The following is a 24,703-nucleotide window of genomic DNA, read 5'->3' as shown; positions in this document are numbered from 1 at the left end:
TCTTGTCGAAGTCCACTTTACTACAAAACGTCAAGAAATTGATTTCCACTTACATCTTTATTTCTCTTATGATTGGAGGTCCGGCATGTCACGGTGGGTTAAGGCGTTCGAGGGTCGCGGGTTCGAACATGCTCGCTCTTTTAGCTGTGGGGGAGTTATAATGTGACAGTCAATCCCACTATTCGTTGGTAAAAGAGTAGCCAAAGAACTGGCGATGGGTGGTGATGACTAGCTGCCTTCCCTCTAGTCTTACACTGCTAAATTAGAGACGGCTACCGCAGATAGCCCTTGAGTAGCTTTGCGCGAAATTCAAAACCAAAAGAAACAAATTCTTACGATTGTTTTGTTTAAATTGTCGTCACAACAACTGCGCCATCTATACAAGACGATATGACTATAACATTTCGAATGGAATTTTGATGTAGGAATAATTCAGTGTGGTAATATACGTTTCCGGTGTGAGAGTCTGCGAGAGTTCGCTGCACGTGAATAGTACAGAGTTATATATTTTGGTATGTTCATTTTACATTCGACATTTGAAATATATTTTCTTTTCACCAGGGTGAACCACGTGTCATCGATGAACATGCTTAAAACATGCACGAAAAACAAATAAATGAAATAATAATGTAATACTTAGACATTTATAACACAACAATGACGCCATATTGTCATATTTACATCATTAATTATATAATATTACCCACTTTCACTCCGAGGAAATGGTGTTGAAGAAGAAACATCGGTGTGTGTGTATAAGAAGGTGTATAAGTGAATGTGTTGTAGGACAGTATACACCATCGGTGTGTGTGTATAAGAAGGTATATAAGTGAATGTGTTGTAGGACAGTATACACCCCAACTACGTAGGAACGTTGTATCGCCTCTAGCTCAGAATATGAACGTTGTAACCCATCCGGAACATGGTTGTTGTAATTTCATTAAGTAAGCAGTACAGTTACAGTTGTAACAACGTTTACATTCTGTGATAGGGTGTTACAATGCTCACATTCTGTGTTAGGGTGTTACAATGTTTACATTCTGTGATAGGGTGTTACAATGTTCACATTCTGTGTTAGGTTGTTACAATGTTTACATTCTGTGATAGGGTAATACAATGTTCACATTCTGTGTTAGGTTGTTACAATGTTTACATTCTGTGTTAGGATGTTACAATGTTTACATTCTGTGATAGGGTGTTACAATGTTTACATTCTGTGATAGGGTGTTACAATGCTCACATTCTGTGATAGGGTGTTACAATGTTTACATTCTGTGATAGGGTGTTACAATGTTCACATTCTGTGTTAGGGTGTTACAATGTTTACATTCTGTGATAGGATGTTACAATGTTTGCATTCTGTGTTAGGGTGTTACAATGTTTGCATTCTGTGTTAGGGTGTTACAATGTTTACATTCTGTGTTAGGGTGTTACAATGTTTACATTCTGTGTTAGGGTGTTACAATGTTTGCACTCTGTGTTAGGGTGTTACAATGTTTGCACTCTGTGTTACGGTGTTACAATGTTTGCACTCTGTGTTACGGTGTTACAATGTTTGCACTCTGTGTTACGGTGTTACAATGTTTACATTCTGTGTTAGGATGTTACAATGTTTACATTCTGTGATAGGGTGTTACAATGTTTACATTCTGTGATAGGGTGTTACAATGTTTACATTCTGTGATAGGGTGTTACAATGTTTGCACTCTGTATTACGGTGTTACAATGTTTGCACTCTGTGTTACATATCAGTTTAGCCAACTTTACTAATACTGGCAGTTTGCTTCAGAACGATGTTTGGAAAAACAATGTTTACAAAATGACGTTCTTTTATGCACAGAGCAAACTTAAAGATATTGAACAAAGATAAAGATAAACACAAGTTAGGAAATGAACACTTCTGGAAGTAAGGTTTGTGCTTAAATGTTCTATTTATATCTTATATTTATTAAAAACACGAAGAAACAAAATATGTTTAAAGTTTCTACCCGAACTCATGAATGAAGTCATCCAACAGGAACGTCCAAACAAACAATGGCTGACCGAAACGTACGTATATCCTATTGCGAGGCTTCGTTCTTAAACAAACATATAAAGAAATATTTCTTAAATACTTTAAAAGATTCTCATAAGTTTTAAACCGACTACAATGACAGTTTGTCTGTTTGTTGTTAAGCACACACAATATGTGCTGCGTACGCCACGGGTATCAAAACCTGTTTTTTATCGTTTCAAGACTTCAGAGTAGCCGCTGGCTACTTGAGGGCTCAACCACAAAGAAATGAAACATGGTTAAAATTCTGGGGTGTTAACTTCGGAAATGATGGAGGATAATGAATCCAAATATTTAATAAAAGTATTTTATAAAAAAATTATAAATATTAACATCTTAACGTACGTTATCTTAAGTTTGGTTTGTGTTAAATTTCTCGTAAAGCTAAACGAGGGCTATCTGCGCTAGCTGTTCCTAATTTAGCAGTGTAAGACTAGATGGAAAGCAACTAGTCATTACCACCTGTCATCAACTCTTAAGATACTCTTTTTACTAATACAGAGTGGGATTAACCGTCATATTATAACGATCCCACTGCTGAAAGGGAGAGCATGTTTGATGTGAAAGAAATTCGAACCCGCGAAACTCAAATTGCAAATCGACCGCCCTAACCACCAGGCCATGCAGGACTCATTTCACGTTCTTATCTGGTCTTTAAAGAAAATTAAACATTCAGCAATGGGAACAAAAAAAACCAACAAAACCGTCTGGTATTAGGAAATAGTAGAGAGAGTTCCGTCTGGTATTAGGAAATAGTAGAGAGAGTTCCGTCTGGTATTAGGAAGTACTAGAGAGAGTTCCGTCTGATATTAGGAAGTAGTAGAGAGAGTTCCGTCTGGTAATAGGAAATAGTAGAGAGAGTCCATCTGGTATTAGGAAGTAGTAGAGAGAGTTTCGTCTAGTATTAGGAAGTAGTAGAGAGAGTTCCGTCTGGTATTAGGAAGTAGTAGAGAGAGTTCCGTCTGGTATTAGGAAGTAGTAGAGAGAGTTCCATCTGGTATTAGGAAGTACTAGAGAGAGTTTCGTCTAGTATTAGGAAGTAGTAGAGAGAGTTCCGTCTGGTATTAGGAAATAGTAGAGAGAGTCCATCTAGTATTAGGAAGTAGTAGAGAGAGTTTCGTCTAGTATTAGGAAGTAGTAGAGAGAGTTCCGTCTGGTATTAGGAAGTAGTAGAGAGAGTTCCATCTGGTATTAGGAAGTACTAGAGAGAGTTTCGTCTAGTATTAGAAAGTAGTAGAGAGAGTTCCGTCTGGTATTAGGAAATAGTAGAGAGAGTCTATCTGGTATTAGGAAATAGTAGAGAGAGTTTCGTCTAGTATTAGGAAGAAGTAGAGAGAGTTCCGTCTGGTATTAGGAAGTAGTAGAGAGAGTTCCGTCTGGTATTAGGAAATAGTAGAGAGAGTTCCGTCTGATATTAGGAAATAGTAGAATGAGTTCCGTCTGGTATTAGGAAGTACTAGAGAGAGTTCCGTCTGGTATTAGGAAGTACTAGAGAGAGTTCCGTCTGGTATTAGGAAGTAGTAGAGAGAGTTTCGTCTAGTATTAGGAAGTAGTAGAGAGAGTTCCGTCTGGTATTAGGAAATAGTAGAGAGTTCCGTCTGGTATTAGGAAGTACTAGAGAGAGTTCCGTCTGATATTAGGAAGTAGTAGAGAGAGTTCCGTCTGGTAATAGGAAATAGTAGAGAGAGTCCATCTGGTATTAGGAAGTAGTAGAGAGGGTTTCGTCTAGTATTAGGAAGTAGTAGAGAGTTCCGTCTGGTATTAGGAAGTAGTAGAGAGTTCCGTCTGGTATTAGGAAGTAGTAGAGAGTTCCGTCTGGTATTAGGAAGTAGTAGAGAGTTTCGTCTAGTATTAGGAAGTAGTAGAGAGTTCCGTCTGGTATTAGGAAATAGTAGAGAGTTCCGTCTGGTATTAGGAAGTAGTAGAGAGTTCCGTCTGGTATTAGGAAATAGTAAAGAAAGTTCCGTCTGATATTAGGAAATAGTAGAATGAGTTCCGTCTGGTAATAGGAAATAGTAGAGAGAGTTCCGTCTGGTATTAGGAAATAGTAGAATGAGTTCCGTCTGGTATTAGGAAGTAGTAGAGAGAGTTCCGTCTGGTATTAGGAAATTGTAGAGAGAGTTCAGTGTGGTATTAGGAAATAGTAGAGAGAGTTCCGTCTGGTATTAGGAAATAGTAGAATGAGTTCCGTCTGGTATTAGGAAGTAGTAGAGAGAGTTCCGTCTGGTATTAGGAAATAGTAGAATGAGTTCCGTCTGGTATTAGGAAATAGTAGAATGAGTTCCGTCTGGTATTAGGAAGTACTAGAGAGAGTTCCGTCTGGTATTAGGAAGTACTAGAGAGAGTTCCGTCTGGTATTAGGAAGTAGTAGAGAGAGTTTCGTCTAGTATTAGGAAGTAGTAGAGAGAGTTCCGTCTGGTATTAGGAAATAGTAGAGAGTTCCGTCTGGTATTAGGAAGTACTAGAGAGTTCCGTCTGATATTAGGAAGTAGTAGAGAGTTCCGTCTGGTAATAGGAAATAGTAGAGAGAGTCCATCTGGTATTAGGAAGTAGTAGAGAGGGTTTCGTCTAGTATTAGGAAGTAGTAGAGAGAGTTCCGTCTGGTATTAGGAAGTAGTAGAGAGAGTTCCGTCTGGTATTAGGAAGTAGTAGAGAGAGTTCCGTCTGGTATTAGGAAGTAGTAGAGAGAGTTTCGTCTAGTATTAGGAAGTAGTAGAGAGAGTTCCGTCTGGTATTAGGAAATAGTAGAGAGAGTTCCGTCTGGTATTAGGAAGTAGTAGAGAGAGTTCCGTCTGGTATTAGGAAATAGTAAAGAAAGTTCCGTCTGATATTAGGAAATAGTAGAATGAGTTCCGTCTGGTAATAGGAAATAGTAGAGAGAGTTCCGTCTGGTATTAGGAAATAGTAGAATGAGTTCCGTCTGGTATTAGGAAGTAGTAGAGAGTTCCGTCTGGTATTAGGAAATTGTAGAGAGAGTTCAGTGTGGTATTAGGAAATAGTAGAGAGAGTTCCGTCTGGTAATAGGAACTAGTAGAGAGAGTTCCGTCTGGTAATACGAAATAGTAGAGAGAGTTCCGTCTGGTATTAGGAAGTAGTAGAGAGAGTTCCGTCTGGTATTAGGAAGTAGTAGAGAGAGTTTCGTCTAGTATTAGGAAGTAGTAGAGAGAGTTCCGTCTGGTATTAGGAAATAGTAGAGAGAGTTCCGTCTGGTATTAGGAAGTAGTAGAGAGAGTTCCGTCTGGTATTAGGAAATAGTAAAGAAAGTTCCGTTTGGTATTAGGAAATAGTAAAGAAAGTTCCGTCTGGTATTAGGAAATAGTAGAATGAGTTCCGTCTGGTATTAGGAAGTAGTAGAGAGAGTTCCGTCTGGTATTAGGAAATAGTAGAATGAGTTCCGTCTGGTATTAGGAAATGGTAGAGAGAGTTTGTTTTGTGGAAGAATAGGGGTGTATTAAAACAGAACCTGATTAAAAGAAAATGATATGGTCTGGTTAATGTTTCTACACAGAGAATTCTCTTGTCCATAATTAAGTTAGGCGTGCCATCGTTAAATAGTTTTGAAGAATGAGCAGTCGTGAGAACAAGTTAACAGTCGAGTTAAACGTTACTACAACACAAACAGAAGGACTGTCAAACAAACAGAAAACGGGGATAATTAATCAAACAAAGATAAACATTAATAATTGGACAAACGAACTAACGATACGAGAAAATGAAAACGTTCCCTGACTAAGACAAGAACAGTTTTCGTAACTTCAAAAGTCTGTCTAAGAAGAGCCTGTGGATGAGTGCTAGAATAATGACAGACTTATGTCCATCAAGTTAGACGTATGCTATATTACTATGTGTCTCCACACTGTGACAGACGTGTTGATTCAGGTGGCTGGAGTTAGGAACTTTCCCACAAGAACCACCTCCACCACCTAATATGTTTAGACAGACTAACGACTTTAAGAGACCAGTAGTTCTGTATTTTTATTGTTTGTTTCTAACACTTTATGACACAATTAATTAAAAGAAATACATGAGGTCAAAATCCGTTCACAACGGCAAAGAAAAAACAACATTTTTTGACTTGCTGGTGGCTAATAAGTCTACTGTACCAGAGAAAGAAGTGTGTTAAATATGTTGGACAACGCCCGTTTAGGTGACATGAACATACTAGTTTTCGATATCATTACTGGTCACTCTGTTCGTCCATCGGCCGTTTGTGTAGTTCATTGTATCTAAAGACTGGGAAAACATAAACATAAGGTGGCTTGTTCTCCTAATAATCTTTAAAAAATAATTTCTTTTAATAAAATGTATATTTTTTCAATCTAAAGGAAGCAGCTAACAGCGTTAGCGCCACCTGGATTTGTATTCCTTCATACAATTACACGAAGATTGACAACTTCTTTAATTGTTTCGCTTAGTAGGTTGGTTAGTTTGTTGATTTAACAACTAGGCTATCTGCGCCAAAAATCCCGTAAAAAGTTAAAACTAAATTAAAATTATTAAAATTCATAAAAGGAAATCAAGGCAAAATAAGGCAAACTTTAATTTCTGAAAAAAACATAAATAGCATTAAATTCAATGTTTACATCTAGTCTAGAGCGGTAAGAGAAAAACTACAGTAATACAAGTTGTAAAAGACTTTCTGTAGCATAACTGTAATTATCATAACTCGCCAGGATGACTAACGGGTAAGTTCAAACATCGGCGTTAGTCACCTAAAGTTGCCTTTCCAGTTCTGGTTCTGAGATATTTTACATTACGGTCATTTTATAATTTCAAACTGTGTCGACAGCGTTGACAACTGAATCATTTTCTCTCCGATAAGGTCTGGTGGAACAGGAATATATTAAAATTAACCCTCAACTTAAGGATATAAAGACTGGTGGAACAGGAACATATGGTCCTTGATGTGGTACGTTCACAGACGAATGTGGTCCAGGATGTGGTAGGTTTCACACACTCATAGGGATCTGTAATTCAGGATGTGATAGGGTTCACATACTCATAAAGAAACGTAGTTCAGGTTTTATGAAATATACAGACCGCTTATATTCGACCACTACCATTGACCTGTCATTAAACCTAAACCGATACCAACATTAACGTCCATCGCTGGGATAGCGGTAAGTCTACGGATTTACAACGCTAAAATCAAGAGTTTGATTCTCCTCGATGGACACAGCAGATAGCCCGATGTGCATTTTCGCTATAAAAAACACACGCACCAACATTAATAAATCCAAACGCGACCTCTTACCTTCCGTCAATAGATCTACAAATTATTTATTTTATGAAAATTACGGTCTAGTATTCAATTTGATCAAAATTCATCAGTGCCTCTACTTATATATTTATATAGTTTTTAGAATATTATCTGTAGATGAAGTTGTCCAGATGGCGACACATTAGATTTTTCCATTATCTCATATTACAAATTCTGGTTTAGTTTTAATCCGAGGGTCGCGGGTTATAATCCCTGTCACACCAAACATTCTCGTCCTTTCAGCCGTTGGGGCGTTAGAATGTGTGGTCAGTCCCACTATTCGTTGGTAAAAGAGTAGCCCAAGAGTTGGCAGTGGGTGGTGATGACTAGCTGCCTTCCCTTTAGTCTTACACTGCAAAATTAGAGACGGCTAGTACAGATAGCGCTCGTGCAGCTTTGCGCGAAATTCAAACAGTCAATTTAACCCCCCTCTCTCTCGTTACACCTAAATTTCCAGTCAACACTATTACACACCAAGAAAAAACAAAAGACTGGAGCACTCATCAGCTGGTAAAACATATCACTGTAACAGAAGTCGTAACTGCTATTAACAACACAAAAAACAAAGCCCCTGGAGAAGATGGTATTCAAGCTATCCTCCTAAAACAAGGCACTCAGAGATTATATGAACACCTAACAGCGTTATTTAATCTCTCACTATCAGCTGGATATATCCCCGTTTCTTGGAAGGAAGCAATAATATTAATGTTCCAGAAAGAAGGAAAGCCAGCGAATAAACCAAACAACTACCGCCCGATTAGCTTAACCAGTTGTATTGGCAAAGTATTAGAGAGGATAATTAGTAATTGTCTCTCAGTATACTTAGAAGAAAATTCAAAATTACCAGAAATTCAAAACGGATTTCGAAAAAACCGCCAAACTACAGACCACCTGATTCGACTTACAGAATCAATTACCGACAGCTTCAACAAAAGAATGCACTGTAGCTTGCTTTCTCGACATTGAGAAAGCATTTGACACAGTGTGGCATAACGGCTTACAACATAGATTGCTTGAAATGGCTACCCCAGGAAACTATTCGCTGGCTGTCCAACTTCCTGGATAACAGAATGTGTAAAGTAAATGTAAATGGGGCCCACTCAGGGTCCTTTTCACCCGAAGCAGGAGTCCCGCAGGAGGGGTTGTTAGCCCTATATTATTTATCATGTACGTGAGTAATATGCCTCTGTCGGACCTAAATTTAGGTTATGCATCACAGTTCGCTGACGATGTAGCAGTCTGGAAAAGTGCCCCCACTCCGTCAATAGCAGCAACGAACCTACAACCAGTCCTAAATAACATCGAAGAATACTGCCAGAAATACAGAATCAAAATTAATATTCCAAAAACCCAAGTCATAGTATTCAGCAGACTGAATAAGCTGAAAAAAGATCCACCAAAACTCTATATGAATGGATCACTTTTACTGACTGCTACTTATGCTAAATTTCTAGGTCTAACCTATGACTCAAAATTAACGTGGCTACCACATATTAAAAATGTACTGATACGAATCTGGAAAAGAGCAAACTATGCAAGAAGTCTTTCAGGTAAAATCCAAGGAACATCACCAGACAACATACTTAAAATCTACAAAACGTACATTAGACCAACAATAGAATATGCATCACCTGCCTGGATTAACATAGCACCCACACATTTACAGAAACTACAACGTATACAAAATTCAGTACTAACTTCGGCATATAAAGTACCACGTAGCACCTCAACCACATTCATGAACAGGTATGCAAACATAGACACAATATCTGAAAGACTCTTACATAATTCTCTAAAATATTTCAATAAGAATTGGCATAAAAATGACTTAATGTGTGATCTCGACAGATATCACGTACATGATGTAAATGGTCCTAAATACCTCTCCCCTTTTAACATATATTTAAGAAATGTAACACAAGCTGGCCACCTTCCACTAGACAATTAGTCCTTGTTTCTTTTTATTATTATAATTATTATTTTCTTTTTTAATTTTTTTCTCTCTTTTTGAATTATTATTACTTTTGTGTGTGTGTTACTACAAGTAGTGGTAGCATTCTCTCAATCGAGAAAAAGGAGAAAAATACAAAAAAATATATATATATGAAAATACAAAAAAATTAAAAAAAAATTAAATGAAGAAAAAAAAACACAAGAGAAAAAAAAACTTGTTCCTCCATGCATGGACTGAGCCCTGAAATGGGCCCGAGTATGATGTTATACTTTTACTCTGGCCCAAAGCTTAAAAATAAACAAAAAAAACCCTAAAGACAGACGCTATGATCGTTTGGGAGGGAGGAAGAGGTCAAATGTACCTGACCCTCTTGGGTATTTAACAACATCAATACCCAAATACCGACACAGTGAACTTGGCTCTCGTTATATGGAACATCATGTGCTACTGCACGAGACAGCGCCTTGTGATGAAAGAATTATAATACGAACCATTTATTTCAATCCTTTATTATTATTACCTGTTTCAGTAAAGAAAACCTAAGAAAGACACGAATTATATTGCTGATAAAGCCACAAAAACCCACCATCTGTTGGTGAATGACAAACGACCGTAAGACGTTCCTGACTATTACCGTTACACGAGAAGGAACGAAACGTTGGACACAAAATAACGATAATTACACGAAACTGGAGATAAGGAAGATAACGAGAAGGTACGAAACGTGGGACACAAAATAACGATAATTACACGAAACTGGAGATGAGGAAGACAACGAGAAGGTACGAAACGTGGGACACAAAATAACGATAATTACACGAAACTGGAGATGAGGAAGGTATCGAGAAGGTACGAAACGTGAGACACAAAATAACGATAATTACACGAAACTGGAGATGAGGAAAACAACGTGAAGGTACGAAACGTGGGACACAAAATAGCGATAATTACACGAAACTGGAGATGAGGAAGGTATCGAGAAGGAACGAAACGTGAGACACAAAATAACGATAATTACACGAAACTGGAGATGAGGAAAACAACAAGAAGGTACAAAACGTGGGACACAAAATAGCGATAATTACACGAAACTGGAGATGAGGAAGACAAAGAGAAGGTACGAAACGTGGGACACAAAATAACGATAATTACACGAAACTGGAGATGAGGAAGACAACGACAAGGTACGAAACGTGGGACACAAAATAACGATAATTACACGAAATTGGAGATGAGGAAGACAACGAGAAGGTACGAAACGTGGGACACAAAATAGCGATAATTACACGAAACTGGAGATGAGGAAGGTATCGAGAAGGAACGAAACGTGAGACACAAAATAACGATAATTACACGAAACTGGAGATGAGGAAAACAACGAGAAGGTACAAAACGTGGGACACAAAATAGCGATAATTACACGAAACTGGAGATGAGGAAGACAAAGAGAAGGTACGAAACGTGGGACACAAAATAACGATAATTACACGAAACTGGAGATGAGGAAGACAACGACAAGGTACGAAACGTGGGACACAAAATAACGATAATTACACAAAATTGGAGATGAAGAAGACAACGAGAAGGAACGAAACGCGGGACACAAAAATAACGATAATTACACAAAACTGGAGATGAGGAATACAACGAGAAGGTACGAAACGTGGGACACAAAATAACGATAATTACACGAAACTGGAGATGAGGAAAGTATCGAGAAGGAACGAAACGTGAGACACAAAATAACGATAATTACACGAAACTGGAGATGATGAAGACAACGAGAAGGTACGAAACGTGGGACACAAAATAACGATAATTACACGAAACTGGAGATGAGGAAGGTATCGAGAAGGAACGAAACGTGAGACACAAAATAACGATAATTACACGAAACTGGAGATGAGGAAGATAAAGAGAATGTACAAAACGTGGGACACAAAATAACGATAATTACACGAAACTGGAGATGAGGAAGACAACGAGAAGGAACGAAACGTGAGACACAAAATAACGATAATTACACGAAACTGGAGATGATGAAGACAACGAGAAGGTACGAAACGTGGGACACAAAATAACGATAATTACACGAAACTGGAGATGAGGAAGGTATCGAGAAGGAACGAAACGTGAGACACAAAATAACGATAATTACACGAAACTGGAGATGAGGAAGATAAAGAGAATGTACAAAACGTGGGACACAAAATAACGATAATTACACGAAACTGGAGATGAGGAAGACAACGAGAAGGTACGAAACGTGGGACACAAAATAACGATAATTACTCGAAACTGGAGATGAGGAAGATAGTAACTAGGGTGTGCTTAAAATTAGGAAAATAAAAAGTCAAACTCGATACGAGGTGTAGCTAAATCTCAGGTGAGAAATCTTTCCTTTCTAAAATCGTTTGGTTGGATAAACGTTTCAAACGACAAATTTTAAAACCCTCCTGATAAGGAAAAATATTTCATCTTTTATTTAGCGATTGTTTATTAACGAAGAGAAAAAAGTAAAATGTACTTCCAGAATGTATCATTTTTTATTGTAAAATTGACAAAAGTTTAACGCTTTCCTGATTAGTTAATGGTCCCTAATTGTTTGGAAGAGCGGTTACGTTTATTACACTTACCAATATAATCTATGTTCACTAGTATGGTGAAATAGATGAACTGGTTACTACGAAACTAAATAACTTAAGCAAAGCCGGAATGAACCGGTTTACCCACTTTTCTGTGATGCTTTATTTCATCTGTCCTCTGGTGAAGTCCAGAAAAAGCTTTCCTTCGGGCATACAGTTTTAATTATGTATAATGTCCGAGTTTATCCCACATTCCAGCTACAGGAGCTGATCATTGTGTATCCCTTCGATGTAAATTAGGTTGACCACACAATCTGTCACGTGGTCGACAGAGCATTGTATAAGATTTGAGCATGGACCTATGCGGTCATACAGATGTGGGAAAAGGTAAAGATATGGGAACCTTTAACCTGTTCAGTGCCGTAGACGAGATAACTCGTCCAAGTCGATCGGTAAAACAGTGCCACGGAAGAGTTAATTCGTTCTCAATAATACTTAACTTCAACGCTAGATTTCAGCACCATACATGCATTTGACTTACTTACAAATTGTTTCACTTTTGATCCAAAATGGCGTCACGAAAAAGTTACAAAATGAATAAGCATCACAGTTGTATGTTGAACTTCGTTTGGAGTTTGAAGATAGCAGTGGCGATTCAGAAGATTCGGATTTTGTAGATTCTTTGAGAAATATGGAAATACAAGACTTAGATGTTAGTGAAGATGATGATAACTGGCCATCAACCAGCACTGGTAAAGGGGCGATAACACCAGGGAGTAAACGTAAAATTTCAAGTCGTGGTAAGAACATTTCCAAGAAAAAGTGCCCTAATGACAATGATTGGAATGCTGAATCCTTTGCTTCTCCAGTTATAAACTCCTTCTCAGGAAATCATGGTTTCCAGTACGACGATTTGACCTCAAAGCTTTTTCATTGTTTTCAAAAGTTCTTCCCTCCTACAATTGTCAACCATATTGTAACCAATAAATATGCACAAACTATGATGGCCCGCGCTGATTTGAATGAATATTGTGGAGTAAAATCATGGAAGCCAACTAATGAGAAGGAATTTTATGAATTTATGGGTCTGTTCATGGACATAGAAAGAAAACCAACTATTTCCATGTACTGACCCTTTGCTTGCCACACACATTTTTGGTCAGTGCGTGTCAAAAAACCGATTTCTTTTGCTGCTATCGATGGTACACTTTGCTGACAATACTCAGGAAAATGTTGTTGACCAACAACAGCACAAGATACAGCCCATTATTGACCATTTACGGAAAAAATTTAGAACCTCATATGTACCAAACGAACATGTTTGTATTGACAAATCTTTGATACTATGGAAGGGTCGACTGGGATTTCGACAGTACATTCTATCTAAAAGGACCAGGTTTGGAGTCAAACGTCATGAGCTATGTGAAAGTGTAAGAGGTTATGTTTGGAACTTTTTCATCTACCCTGGTGCCACTACACATACAGCACTAGAGGGCGAACAGGGCGAACGTGTTGTACGCACGTTGATGGAACCATTGTTTGGACAAAATTATAAGCTCCATTTGGATCGTTTTTTTTTTACAAATCCCACTTATGGAAGTCATTGCTTGATCGTGACACCTATTTGTGTGGGACAGTAATGAAAAATCGAATTGGGATGCCGAAATGTTTCACAAGGGGTGAAATGGAAGTGGCACAAAAAGACAACATTGGTGTTTTTCACTGGAAGGATATGAGGAACATTTTCATGTTGAGTACAATACATGACAATACCAACTGGAAAGATCAACCATGCTACTGGTGCAGCTATTGTAAAACCATTGATTACAATCGATACATGGGAGGGGTTGACTTATGTGACTGTTTGTTGCATGCTTATCCGAGTATTCGCAAAGCTGTCAAGTCGTACAAAAAAGTATTTTTTCACATGATGGATATAGCAGTGTACAATACTTTGGTAGTTTACAAATCAATGGGAAACATCCTGTCTCTCATGGAGTTTAGACTCGGTGTCATACGTACCCTGATTGAAGATACCACACACAGCGCCCACAATCCAACGGCCTTCTTTGGAAAATCCCTTCGCCTCACAGAACGTCATTTCCCAACACTTATTCCCTAAACAGAAAAAAAAAAGTACCCCACTAGAAAGTGTAAAGTATGCTCTGACAAATCCACGAGGAGGGACAGCAGATATGAACGTACTGATTGCAAAGTGACTCTTTGTGTTGACCCCTGCTTAAAAAAATTTCACACGAAAGTGAATTATTAAATGTGTCATGTATTTCAATATCCAAAAATGACATTTTGTGCATTATTGTTTTGTACATATTTCTTCATTTTGTGTAGTACTGTAAGTTTGGCTTTGAGAAAAAATTTGTTGTTCATTTCATTTGTTTTAGAAATTACTCAATTTATGCTAAAAAAAACCGACATTGGAGCTGCCGCAGCAGCTGAAATACTTGGCAGTCAACAGGTTAAAGAGACTCGTGATAGTAAATACATGTCCAACAGATGTCACGTTGTTCATTCGAGTTTATCAACATTGGAAAACGTTGAATAAGATGGCTGCTTCTAGAGAAGATAGTGAACAAAACAACAGTAAGTAAGCGTTTATTAAACCATCGCCTTCAACCATATCTCGTGAAGAACGTTACAACACGTGGACTACGGCAGCAGAAGACCACTGCATGGCCAGGTAGATAAGGCATTTGATTCGCAGTCTCAGGATCGCGAGTTCGAATCCCCGTCATACTAAACATGCTCTCTCTTTCAGCCGTTGGGGTGTTATAATGTGACGTTCGATCCCACTATTCGCTGGTAGCCCAAGAGTTGGCAGTGGGTGGTGATGACTAGCTGCCTTCCTTCTAGTCTTACACTGCTCAATTAGGGACGGCTAGCGCAGATAGCCCTCGCGTAGCTTTGTGCGAAATTAAAAAAACAACAAAACAAACCACAAAGGTGCAAAATGGGCTACCATTCTCTGACCACCACGGGTATCGAAGCCCAGATTATAGTGTTATAAGTTCACAAACATGCCGATGTGCCACTAGGGAGCCCCACCATGGATATTGAACAAAGACTTGTAGTTTAATAGCATTCGGGGATGTGTTGTTATATTTATATATTTTGTGGTTGTATAAAATTAAATGTTGCACAAAATGTAACAACAATTTGGCATTTTATAAATTCATCTACCAAAGCAGTAGGTAACTGAATGTTGTATAAACTGGGGCTGATATTAATGTGGTTCATCAGTTTGAAGCTGAATCTTTCTTGTAGCCTTGTCGTCATATCGCCTTTACTAAATCCAGAATTAAAAAAAGATATAAAGTTGAAGAATCTAGAACCGCTGATTGGTTACTTTCCTTCTGATCAGTATGTCTATGGTGATATCTGATCATTTGTGTCGCTGGCCAGTGTGTTGATGCTATTAAAAGGTTCAGGTATTAATGAACAATGAGATATAGTTTGTTTACCTTTCGTAGCAGCGACTGAGTAAAAAAACATGTATTTATTTTAAAACACTGAATAACAACATTGTTGAAACGTTCGCTATTTCAGGGCCTTCATTTGCAACTGCTAAAAGACATTAATCATTTTATTATTAACAATTAGCTCTGTGCTGTAGTATTTCTACGTTCAAGGTATGAGCTGCAATTTATTTGGTTTGTTTGCTTGGTGTCTTAAATTCATTAGTTTTTAACAGGTAGATCAAACAAGCGAATAACATTTTTGCCATCTGAATCGATTGGGTTTTGTTGTTCTTTTTTAATTTCGCGCAACGCTACACGAGGGCTATCTACGCTAGCCAACCCTAATTTAGCAGTGTAAGACTAGAGGGAAGGCAGCTAGTCATCACCACCCGCCGCCAACTCTGGGGCTACTCTTTTTTACCAGCAAATAGAAGAATCGATCGTAGCATATAATGCCCCCACGGCTGAAAGGGCGAGCATGTTTAGTATGACGGAGATTCGAACCCGCGATCCTGAGACTGCGAATCAACTGTCTTACAAAAATATTTAAGTATTAATGCATTTCTCTCTCAACTCTCTCTTCGTTCCCTGTGTTACCAAGGGAACCGATAAGTGTGACTTTTTAAGGTCAAATTACTGCTGACTGGAAGTACAATGGTCAACAAGGCTAGAGTTAATAACACCCTATATTACGTCAGTACATGCGTACAAGTTAACATTGCACACATGAAAGCAATATTCGACTGGAAGACTATTCTTTTTCCCCAATGTTTCAGCCTTCTTTCCTACCCCACCTCCCCATGGTTTTCAAAGCAACCACGTAACACGCGACACCAGTTGCATATGACAAACAAAATATAGGATTTGATCACATCACGGGGGAAGGGGAAGTAGATGCACTGGTTTGGTTTTGTAAAGTTATTGTAATGAATTCAGTAAAGTGTTATCGTTCGGTCTTTCAGCCGAAAGATGGCGCTTCAATCTCAAGAGTGCTTCTGATCAATTGGTTGATTCCTGGGTTGTTAGGAAACAGGACATTCTATAGCTTACTAGGAACGTTTGGCATACTATCAAATGTTGCGTAACAAAAGCACTTTGAATATCTTAGCATCAGTTTTATTCGTGCATGGAAGGTAAATGATAGTTTGGTTTGTGGTCATCCTCGGATATACTGAAGATGCGTCTATAAACGAAGGACAACTGGAGTTCTACACATCTTAATCGGATTGTTTATACATCATATGGAATTTTTATATATTTTAAAAGGTTTATACACATATTAATGGAATTTTCCTTTTTACAGATTTTGGAATATTTTCGTGCCATAACAGGTTTTTAATGTAAATAGCTTTGCTATTCGCTACTAGAAACTTCAAGTTAATATGCTACCCGCTGGTAGGCCAGCGTAAAGTTTACGGACTTACTATGACAAAATCCGGAGTTCGATTCTCTGCGATGAACAGATAGCAGGAAGTTCAACGTGTAGCTGTGTGATAAGATGTAAACAAATAAACAACTGTCACTATGTTCCTGAACAAAATTGTATCTCCATCTTCGAATAATTCAGTACAACCAGTTTTGAAAGCGCGTATTTAAAAATGCCAAACATTCAAGGGCACGTGTCACACACTCTTCTCTGGCCATAAATAGAGAGTGTCACTCACTATTACCTTTAAAAACTTTGAAATATTACCCTTATTAATACGACTGTATCTTGAGAGAAAAAAAAACTTTGTATTTATATATTAGACCTTCGACAGTTCTGTTTATTAAACAAGTACAGACCCCAACAATATTTATATATTACACCTTCCACAGTTCTGTTTATTAAACAAGTAAAGACCTGAACAGTAGGAGTTAATTTTCACGGTCCAGAAGTGAAACAATGAAGTACGTTTACAACTATATATAAACACACTGAAGAAACATAAACTAACTTGTTATAACTAGGAGAAACAGACATCTTCAAGGTTACCAGTCGTGACCTAGTTTGTTAACCACGAGCATGCTAACAAATCAGGGACATAAAAAGTTACATAAAAGATTTCATCGATAACACAGCTCAAAAGATACGGTTAGAACAGGCACTCAATGGAACACATACTCACTGACAACACAGCTCAAACGATACGGTTAGAACAGACACTCAATGGAACACATATTCATCGATAACACAGCTCAAAAGATACGGTTAGAACAGGCACTCAATGGAACATATATTCACCGATAACACAGCTCAAAAGATACGGTTAGAACAGACACTCAATGGAACATATATTCATCGATAACACAGCTCAAAAGATACGGTTAGAACAGACACTCAATGGAACACATATTCATCGATAACACAGCTCAAAAGATACGGCTAGATCAGACACTCAATGGAACATATATTCATCGATAACACAGCTCAAAAGATACGGCTAGATCAGACACTCAATGGAACACATACCGATTAAATTAATAAATAGAAAAATTAGATAGTGCTTAAAAAATAAAACGACACGCACACCCTTAGATTACAAGTCAAGCGCCTCAACCACCTGGCCATGCCGGGCCTTATACTATGGAGTAATGCGTTTTAAGAGTGACAGTCATATCCCATTATTCGATTAAAGTAGCCCAAGAGCTGGCGACGGATGGTGTTAACTAACTCTGTCGTCTATCACCTAAAAATTGGGAACAGCTCAGATAGTCCTTATCAAGGAATATGGGAAACAAAACATGAATAACTACATGCCACATAACTGCACCAACATGAACAACTTAACGACTGCACTAACTAATTCGTTCTTCTGTCTAATTCACTCATTTTTATCAAAGTTTCCTCTATCGCAAATAATCGAAATTCATTAAACGAAGAGTTTACATCTTTTGAAGTCACTTGATTCAAGACTTGAGTTAGCGTTTACTATGAACTTAGCACGGATCTCAGATTTCTAAATATGAAAACACAAGTTTCCTCGGAGTCAACTTTGTATTCTAACAAAAGCTCTTCACAGAACAAGTAAGCTTGGCATGGCCAGGTGGTTAGGGCACTCGACTCGTAATCCGAGGGTCGAGGGTTCGAATCCCCGTCACACCAAACATGGTCGCCTTTTCAGCCGTGGGGGCGTTATTATGTGACGGTCAATCCAACTATTCGTTGGTAAAAGAGTAGCCCAAGAGTTGGAGGTGGGTGGTGATGACTAGCTGCTTTTCCGTCTAGTCTTACACTGCACAATTAGGGACGGCTAGCACAGATAACCCTCGTGTAGCTTTACATGAAATTCAAAAATAAACAAACAAAAACAAATCACACAACAAGTAGAGTTTTTATAGATGGTACTGTTTAAAAAAGTCTTCAAAAAGGCCCAGGGAACCATCAGCTGATAATGTTACTAATATTTAAAGTTTCCTAAGTTGTCTGGAACAATATATTGCACCTCTTTAATGAACAATCGGCTCTTTATTCACCACAGATCTGACCGATTGCAAAGAAGAGAAAAAAAAAACAAAAGTCAAACTTGTCTCTCAACCCTTGGAACCAATTACTTCCTAGAACTGACGTCACTTAAAGGCCCTTTCAGTTAAACGAAGCGAATCCAGGTCTGGGTGCGTAGTGGTTTGCACGAGCACCAACGTCATTCACCTTGAAGGCCTATCGAAATTGAGTTAACAAAACGAGTTAAAAAACTGAACGAATAAACAACAATAGAAGATGAACACGGTGGAAATAATAAAAACAAAAAATCCACAGAAGTGAAGCAACCAGAATGAAGGAAAAATATTGAAAAACAAAATAGCAGCGGACCAAGTGTCACACGTTTTCAACTTTTCGTTTTCTCGGAACAGACAGGATTTTCCTCAGCTTGGAACACAGTAATGGTGAAGAATAAAACCTTTTGCAATAATCACACTTATCTTGTTAGAACTCCGAGAAATCCGGGACCTTAAACTGAATGAAGGTTATCCCTTTGTATCCTAACCTCTTATAACAGGGCACACAACACTTAACACATTTCACGTGTGTAACCTCTTATAACAGGGCACACAACACTTAACACATTTCACGTGTGTAACCTCTTATAACAGGCACACAACACTTAACACATTTCACGTGTGTAACCTCTTATAACAGGGTACACAACACTTAACACATTTCACGTGTGTAACCTCTTATAACAGGGTACACAACACTTAACACATTTCACGTGTGTAACCTCTTATAACAGGGCACACAACACTTAACACATTTCACGTGTGTAACCTCTTATAACAGGGTACACAACACTTAACATATTTCACGTGTGTAACCTCTTATAAGAGGGCACACAACACTTAACACATTTCACGTGTGTAACCTCTTATAACAGGGCACACAACACTTAACACATTTCACGTGTGTAACCTCTTATAACAGGGTACACAACACTTAACACATTTCACGTGTGTAACCTCTTATAAGAGGGCACACAACACTTAACATATTTCACGTGTGTATCACACGTGTATCACAACAACCATGTTGGTGAAGACAACAGTTCTGTATATCATAACAACCATGTAACAGCCGTGGTGGACGATGGAAAATATCAACATTAGTTAGGACTATCTTATAATAAAGTGGGGAATATGCCAGTAAGAACATCTTACAAATGAAAGGGGGAAAAAAACTGTAAAAGATTATTAAATATTGAACACCACAGTTTAAAATTACAAATGAAAATATCATATTATTCAGGTTAATAATTTCAGTGATCTTATACACAAGAATAATGAATGCTTCAGAAAGTCAAAAGGATTGTACTTCAGTGTAGTTTGTTGTGAATTTAGCGAAAACATACTCGAAGCATGTCTGCTCTAACAGTTCTTTGTTAGAAAGTGAGAGTTTAAGGCTGTTACTCTTTTCCAACGAATCCTGCGATTGACCGATACATTATAACGCCGCTATGACAAAAAGAGTAAACACGTTCGAAAACGGGATTCGGACCTGTGACCCGCAAATTTTGAGTCGCAATCCCTGGCTACCACGCCACGGATTTAATGAAAACAGTCAATACAATGTGGTCAACATTATGACCTCTAGGTGGTTTATAATTCATAAAGTAAGCGAAAACTGTTAAAACACGCTTCGTCACTGTCGTTTTAAGTGTCTTTTTTTTTTTCTCCAAGGTGCAAATAACATTATGGTTTGAAATGAATCAGTAACAGAAAATAAAACATAAAAAATTATATCCACATACGTTAGTTGATATAAAAATTTCGTTCCACTAATAGAGAAGAATCAGAGTAGAGAAATAATAAAAGGAGACACTGATATTAGGTTGTCTGTCATAGTTTCTGGCTCATTTATTAATTCTGGAAATTATCTTCTATTTAAACTGGCGCCACACTTTTCTGGCAAGTTCACTCTCACAGACCACGATAACCAAATACGTCATAGATTAAGATATAACGTTCAAATTGCTACTTATTATTCCTGTTAGAGGTCTGAAATCTTCAACAAAGAGATTATGATAATCAAATAATAACTCAATAAGTTTTTTAAAAAGTTTGATAATAAATAACTAAATATTACGAGCTAGTAGTATGCCTAGACGACAGAAGATGGCGCTGTACCACCTTAAAGACCTTAAATATTTAATAATAAATGTAACAGATGTTTTTATGTTGCTGTCGTTCCTTTATTCAGCGAGAAAGTGTTTTCATTGTACAATAAAACCATCAAACTGTACAGAAACGAATTTATAAACGTGATAACTAGAAGTGATATTTTTATAAACCCTTTAGGCCACGTTATTAGCTACGCGCTAGGACTAAACAATAGAACTTATAAACAAAGACTACACTGGAAAGTTACACAAACCTACCTTCACCATTCTTCTGGTATAGGATGGCACAGGCTTCAATCGCGGTGGGTTTTGTTCCATCACAAAAAAAAAAAAGTTACAGAAAAGTTTGTGTAATTATGAAGACGTGGACTGATATTTCTACTATTTTGAACAGTAGAACGCGAACAGTTCGCCAGATACAAAAGGTACCCGTGCTACGCGTGTAGTTTAACGTCACTTTCGTTTGGTATTGGTTTTCTCGCTTGGTTGGGTCTTCAAGACTGGCAAATTGAAACAAAGGTTTGTTCTATTGCGTACACATTTACACACAGTATTTGAGGTCCAGTGTTTTCCAGATATCATCAAAATTGCTTCTGCTAGCTCGTCACAACTTGTGACACCAGACAGACTGGTCTTTAGGTGTAGAGATGTGTATTGTTTCATTTTCCTGACTGGTGTTACGTTAACTCTACAAACACCTTACCGTATATTGCTTATTTACATCCATACGTGATTAACATAACTGAAGTGTTTCGATACTAAACAGAAACTTTGCTTACAAAGACCTTCGAAGAACTTTTGGCAACGTGCCAGGAAAAACTTATCGCAGACGACTTCTTTCTTACATTTTAGGGTAAACATCTACACAAATTATTGGCTGAACCATTTATCAATAACTGACACCATTTTCACACTTGTATGCCTCGCCTTTTTACTTTCTCCAACTCTGTCAAGTTTGTTTTTTTTCATTTAATTACAACTAAGAAAGTACAATGTTATCAAAGATTTGGATTGAATATCGAGCTTTTATAATTTTTGTCTAAATCTGTTTCCAGGTTAGAAAGATGAAAATGCTTATAGTGTTAATAAAAACTGTTACGCTACAAGCTCATCGAAACGTTTGATATGCCCGTGGTTATATTAAAAGTCGAAACATAAAATGCGTCTGCACGTTTACAGAATCCGTGATTGTATTAAAAGGTGATACGTATAATGACCATCTAAAACTTTAAAAATGTCCGTAGTTGTATTACACATTCAGAAGTCAAAGGATTCATTCACACAGGTTAAAAGAACTACTAGTACAGAAGGTTTTTTGTTTGTTCCAAATTTCGTGAACAGTGCTATAGAGAGTGAAGGGGACGGGTTCATGAATGGTCGTTGTTTTATTCTACAATCCCCTGATAGCACTGCCTCGAGTACGTTTAATTAACTTGTAATCTCCGACATCTTAATACGAAACAGAAAGCCTACAACAGCAAATATTATAGCCAGCTAAAATAAGGGACATCTGTTTACCGAAATATTAGCCATTATTAATGCAAATTTTAAAACCGTTTTACTGTTTATTATTTAAAAGTTTGTACGTGTCGTGTTAACATATGTTTTAAAGCTCTTAATACAACTTGTCTTTATTATCGTTATATTAATTGAAAGTACGAACATTAAGTATTTCAGTTAATCCAACCTAGTGTTGAAACTGGAGTCCATCAACTTTTTTAAAACACATTTTTATGAACTATTTACGAATCAGACAGTTTATCAGCCCTTGTATTTACTTATTATATGGTTCTTGATGGCATTAAGTCACACAGAAGTAATTATTACACACAAAAATATTCTAATTAACTCCACTAATTACCGATGAGTCCTCAATGTGTTTTACATCGAAACTGGATGGTTTCGCTGGCCTGTTTAGGTCAATTGTTTACATAGAGTTTAGTAATTGGAACAAACATAGTATTACTTACAATGATGCAATGTTTGAACTTCACCGCTAATGTTTAGTATAAAAACAAGTCGGTAGTCTGACGGTTAAAGCTATGAAGTTATATCATTTATTGGTTTGTTAACACTATAATAGGGTCAACTCTAAACACGTTGTCTTGACAGCACGTTATTCGAGAACGTTATTTTACGGCTTGTTTGTTTGTTTTGAAATTCGCACAAAGCTACACGAGGGCTATCTCCGATAGCCGTTCCTAATTTAACAGTGTAAGACTAGCGAGAAGGCAGCTGCTCCCCAGTGGCTCAGCGGTATGTCTGCGGACTCGTACCGCTAAAAACCGGGTTTCGATACCCGTGGTGGGCAGAACACAGATAACCCATTGTGTAGCTTTGTGCTTAATTCAAAACAACAACAAGAAGGCAGCTAGTCATTACCACCCACTGCCAATTCTTGGGCTACTCTTTTACCAACGAATAGTGGGATTGATCGTATCTTTATGACGCCCTACGGCTGAAACGATGAGCACGTTTGGTGTGACATGGATTTGAACCCGCGACCCTTAGATTATGAGTCGAATGCCTTAACATATTTTAGGACTTAACTCATGGAATACTTTAATGTAACTCGGGTTTTACAATATAGTGTGTGTGTATTTTTCTTATAACAAAGCCACATTGGGTTATCTGCTGAGTCACCGAAGATAATCGAACCCTGATTTTATCGTTGTAAATATGTTGCCTTACCGCTGTACCAGTGGGAGACTTAAAATATATTCGAGTAAGGCAAATTATTGGAGGAAACTTTACAAAAAATTAAATAATGGTTTATGGAAAAAAAATATTAAAAAATTCTCATCACAATCTCGTAAATATTTCTAATTAGAAAAGTACTTATATTATATTTTATATTTCCTGAAATTATTTAAAATGAATCAATACTCTGAGAATATTTCTACGCCCCCTATATTCGCAAACCCTGGTGATTCTAATGATAATTACAGGAACTTGAAATTTAATCACAGGAAATATTCTTATTGAATTAAACTAATGATTCTCCCTAATAAATATATATATTCACACACATACATACATATATAGTAAAACTCTAGTATCACAGACAATAAAAAAAATCGACAACAGAGAATCGGACAATTTGCTGGGACGTCTGTAAGCCTGGTGTTATAAATATCGTAACCAGGCTAATAATAATAGCACTTCCCCCCTTTAAAAATTAAAAATAATGGCTGATTCACTTGTTAAACCTAGTTTACTGCAACACCTAATGCACAGCCAGAATGGCTGAATGATATGCTTGTACTATTTTTAGCCAGTTAACATACCATGTTGTTCCGCAATTATTAGTAAAGGATTTCTTTTCTCAGAATTCCAGGAACAGACTTTGATTCTTGATGTATCAGTGACCTTCAGAAGTTGAATCTTCTTCTTAACTTCAGTGTAGTCATTTTTCACATTTACCTAGTCTCTAAGAAAAGTTTTAGAAGTAACACAGTTCTGTAGTTGTGTGTAAAATACCTGTGGTTGTCACATGTGTCAAGAAAAGATCGTAAATAAACCTCATACACATACACCCTTCATAGGACTTCCGCCAACAGAAAATTCTAGAAAATATCACACTCTCGACTGAAGACTGGATAGAAAATAATATTACTACGTGTGCAAAAACGTTTTGCACCAGCATCAAAGTAGCATATTTCAAGTTTAAAACACAACTACATATATTCTGTTTGTTGGTTTAAATATAACGTACTACCTGTTACTCTAATTATGACTTTAAATAAAAACAGGTGTTTATATAAGCCACGGTCTGATAGCA

General features: G+C 37.4%; 1 protein-coding gene across 8 annotated transcripts in view; it reads right to left on the bottom strand.

Moving 5' to 3' along the window:
• The window catches only part of LOC143241646 (uncharacterized), a 54,010-nt gene that overhangs the window by 5,269 nt on the left and 24,038 nt on the right, over window positions 1–24,703 (bottom strand). The window contains exon 1 of one of the 8 annotated variants that reach the window (XM_076484837.1): window positions 24,210–24,459. The exons of 5 other annotated variants lie outside the window; for them this stretch is intronic. The gene's annotated coding sequence lies outside the window, so the exon portion shown is untranslated. Of the gene's footprint in view, window positions 1–21,180; window positions 21,700–24,209; window positions 24,460–24,703 lie in introns of those variants that run through there. 2 more of the 8 variants (XM_076484841.1, XM_076484840.1) reach the window with 2 other exon arrangements.

This window comes from Tachypleus tridentatus, unplaced genomic scaffold (assembly GCF_004210375.1).
Source record: "Tachypleus tridentatus isolate NWPU-2018 unplaced genomic scaffold, ASM421037v1 Hic_cluster_1, whole genome shotgun sequence".
Lineage (NCBI taxonomy): Eukaryota > Metazoa > Arthropoda > Merostomata > Xiphosura > Limulidae > Tachypleus > Tachypleus tridentatus.
Note: the sequence above shows the minus strand (reverse complement) of the source record. Positions and strands in the feature narration are given on the sequence as shown.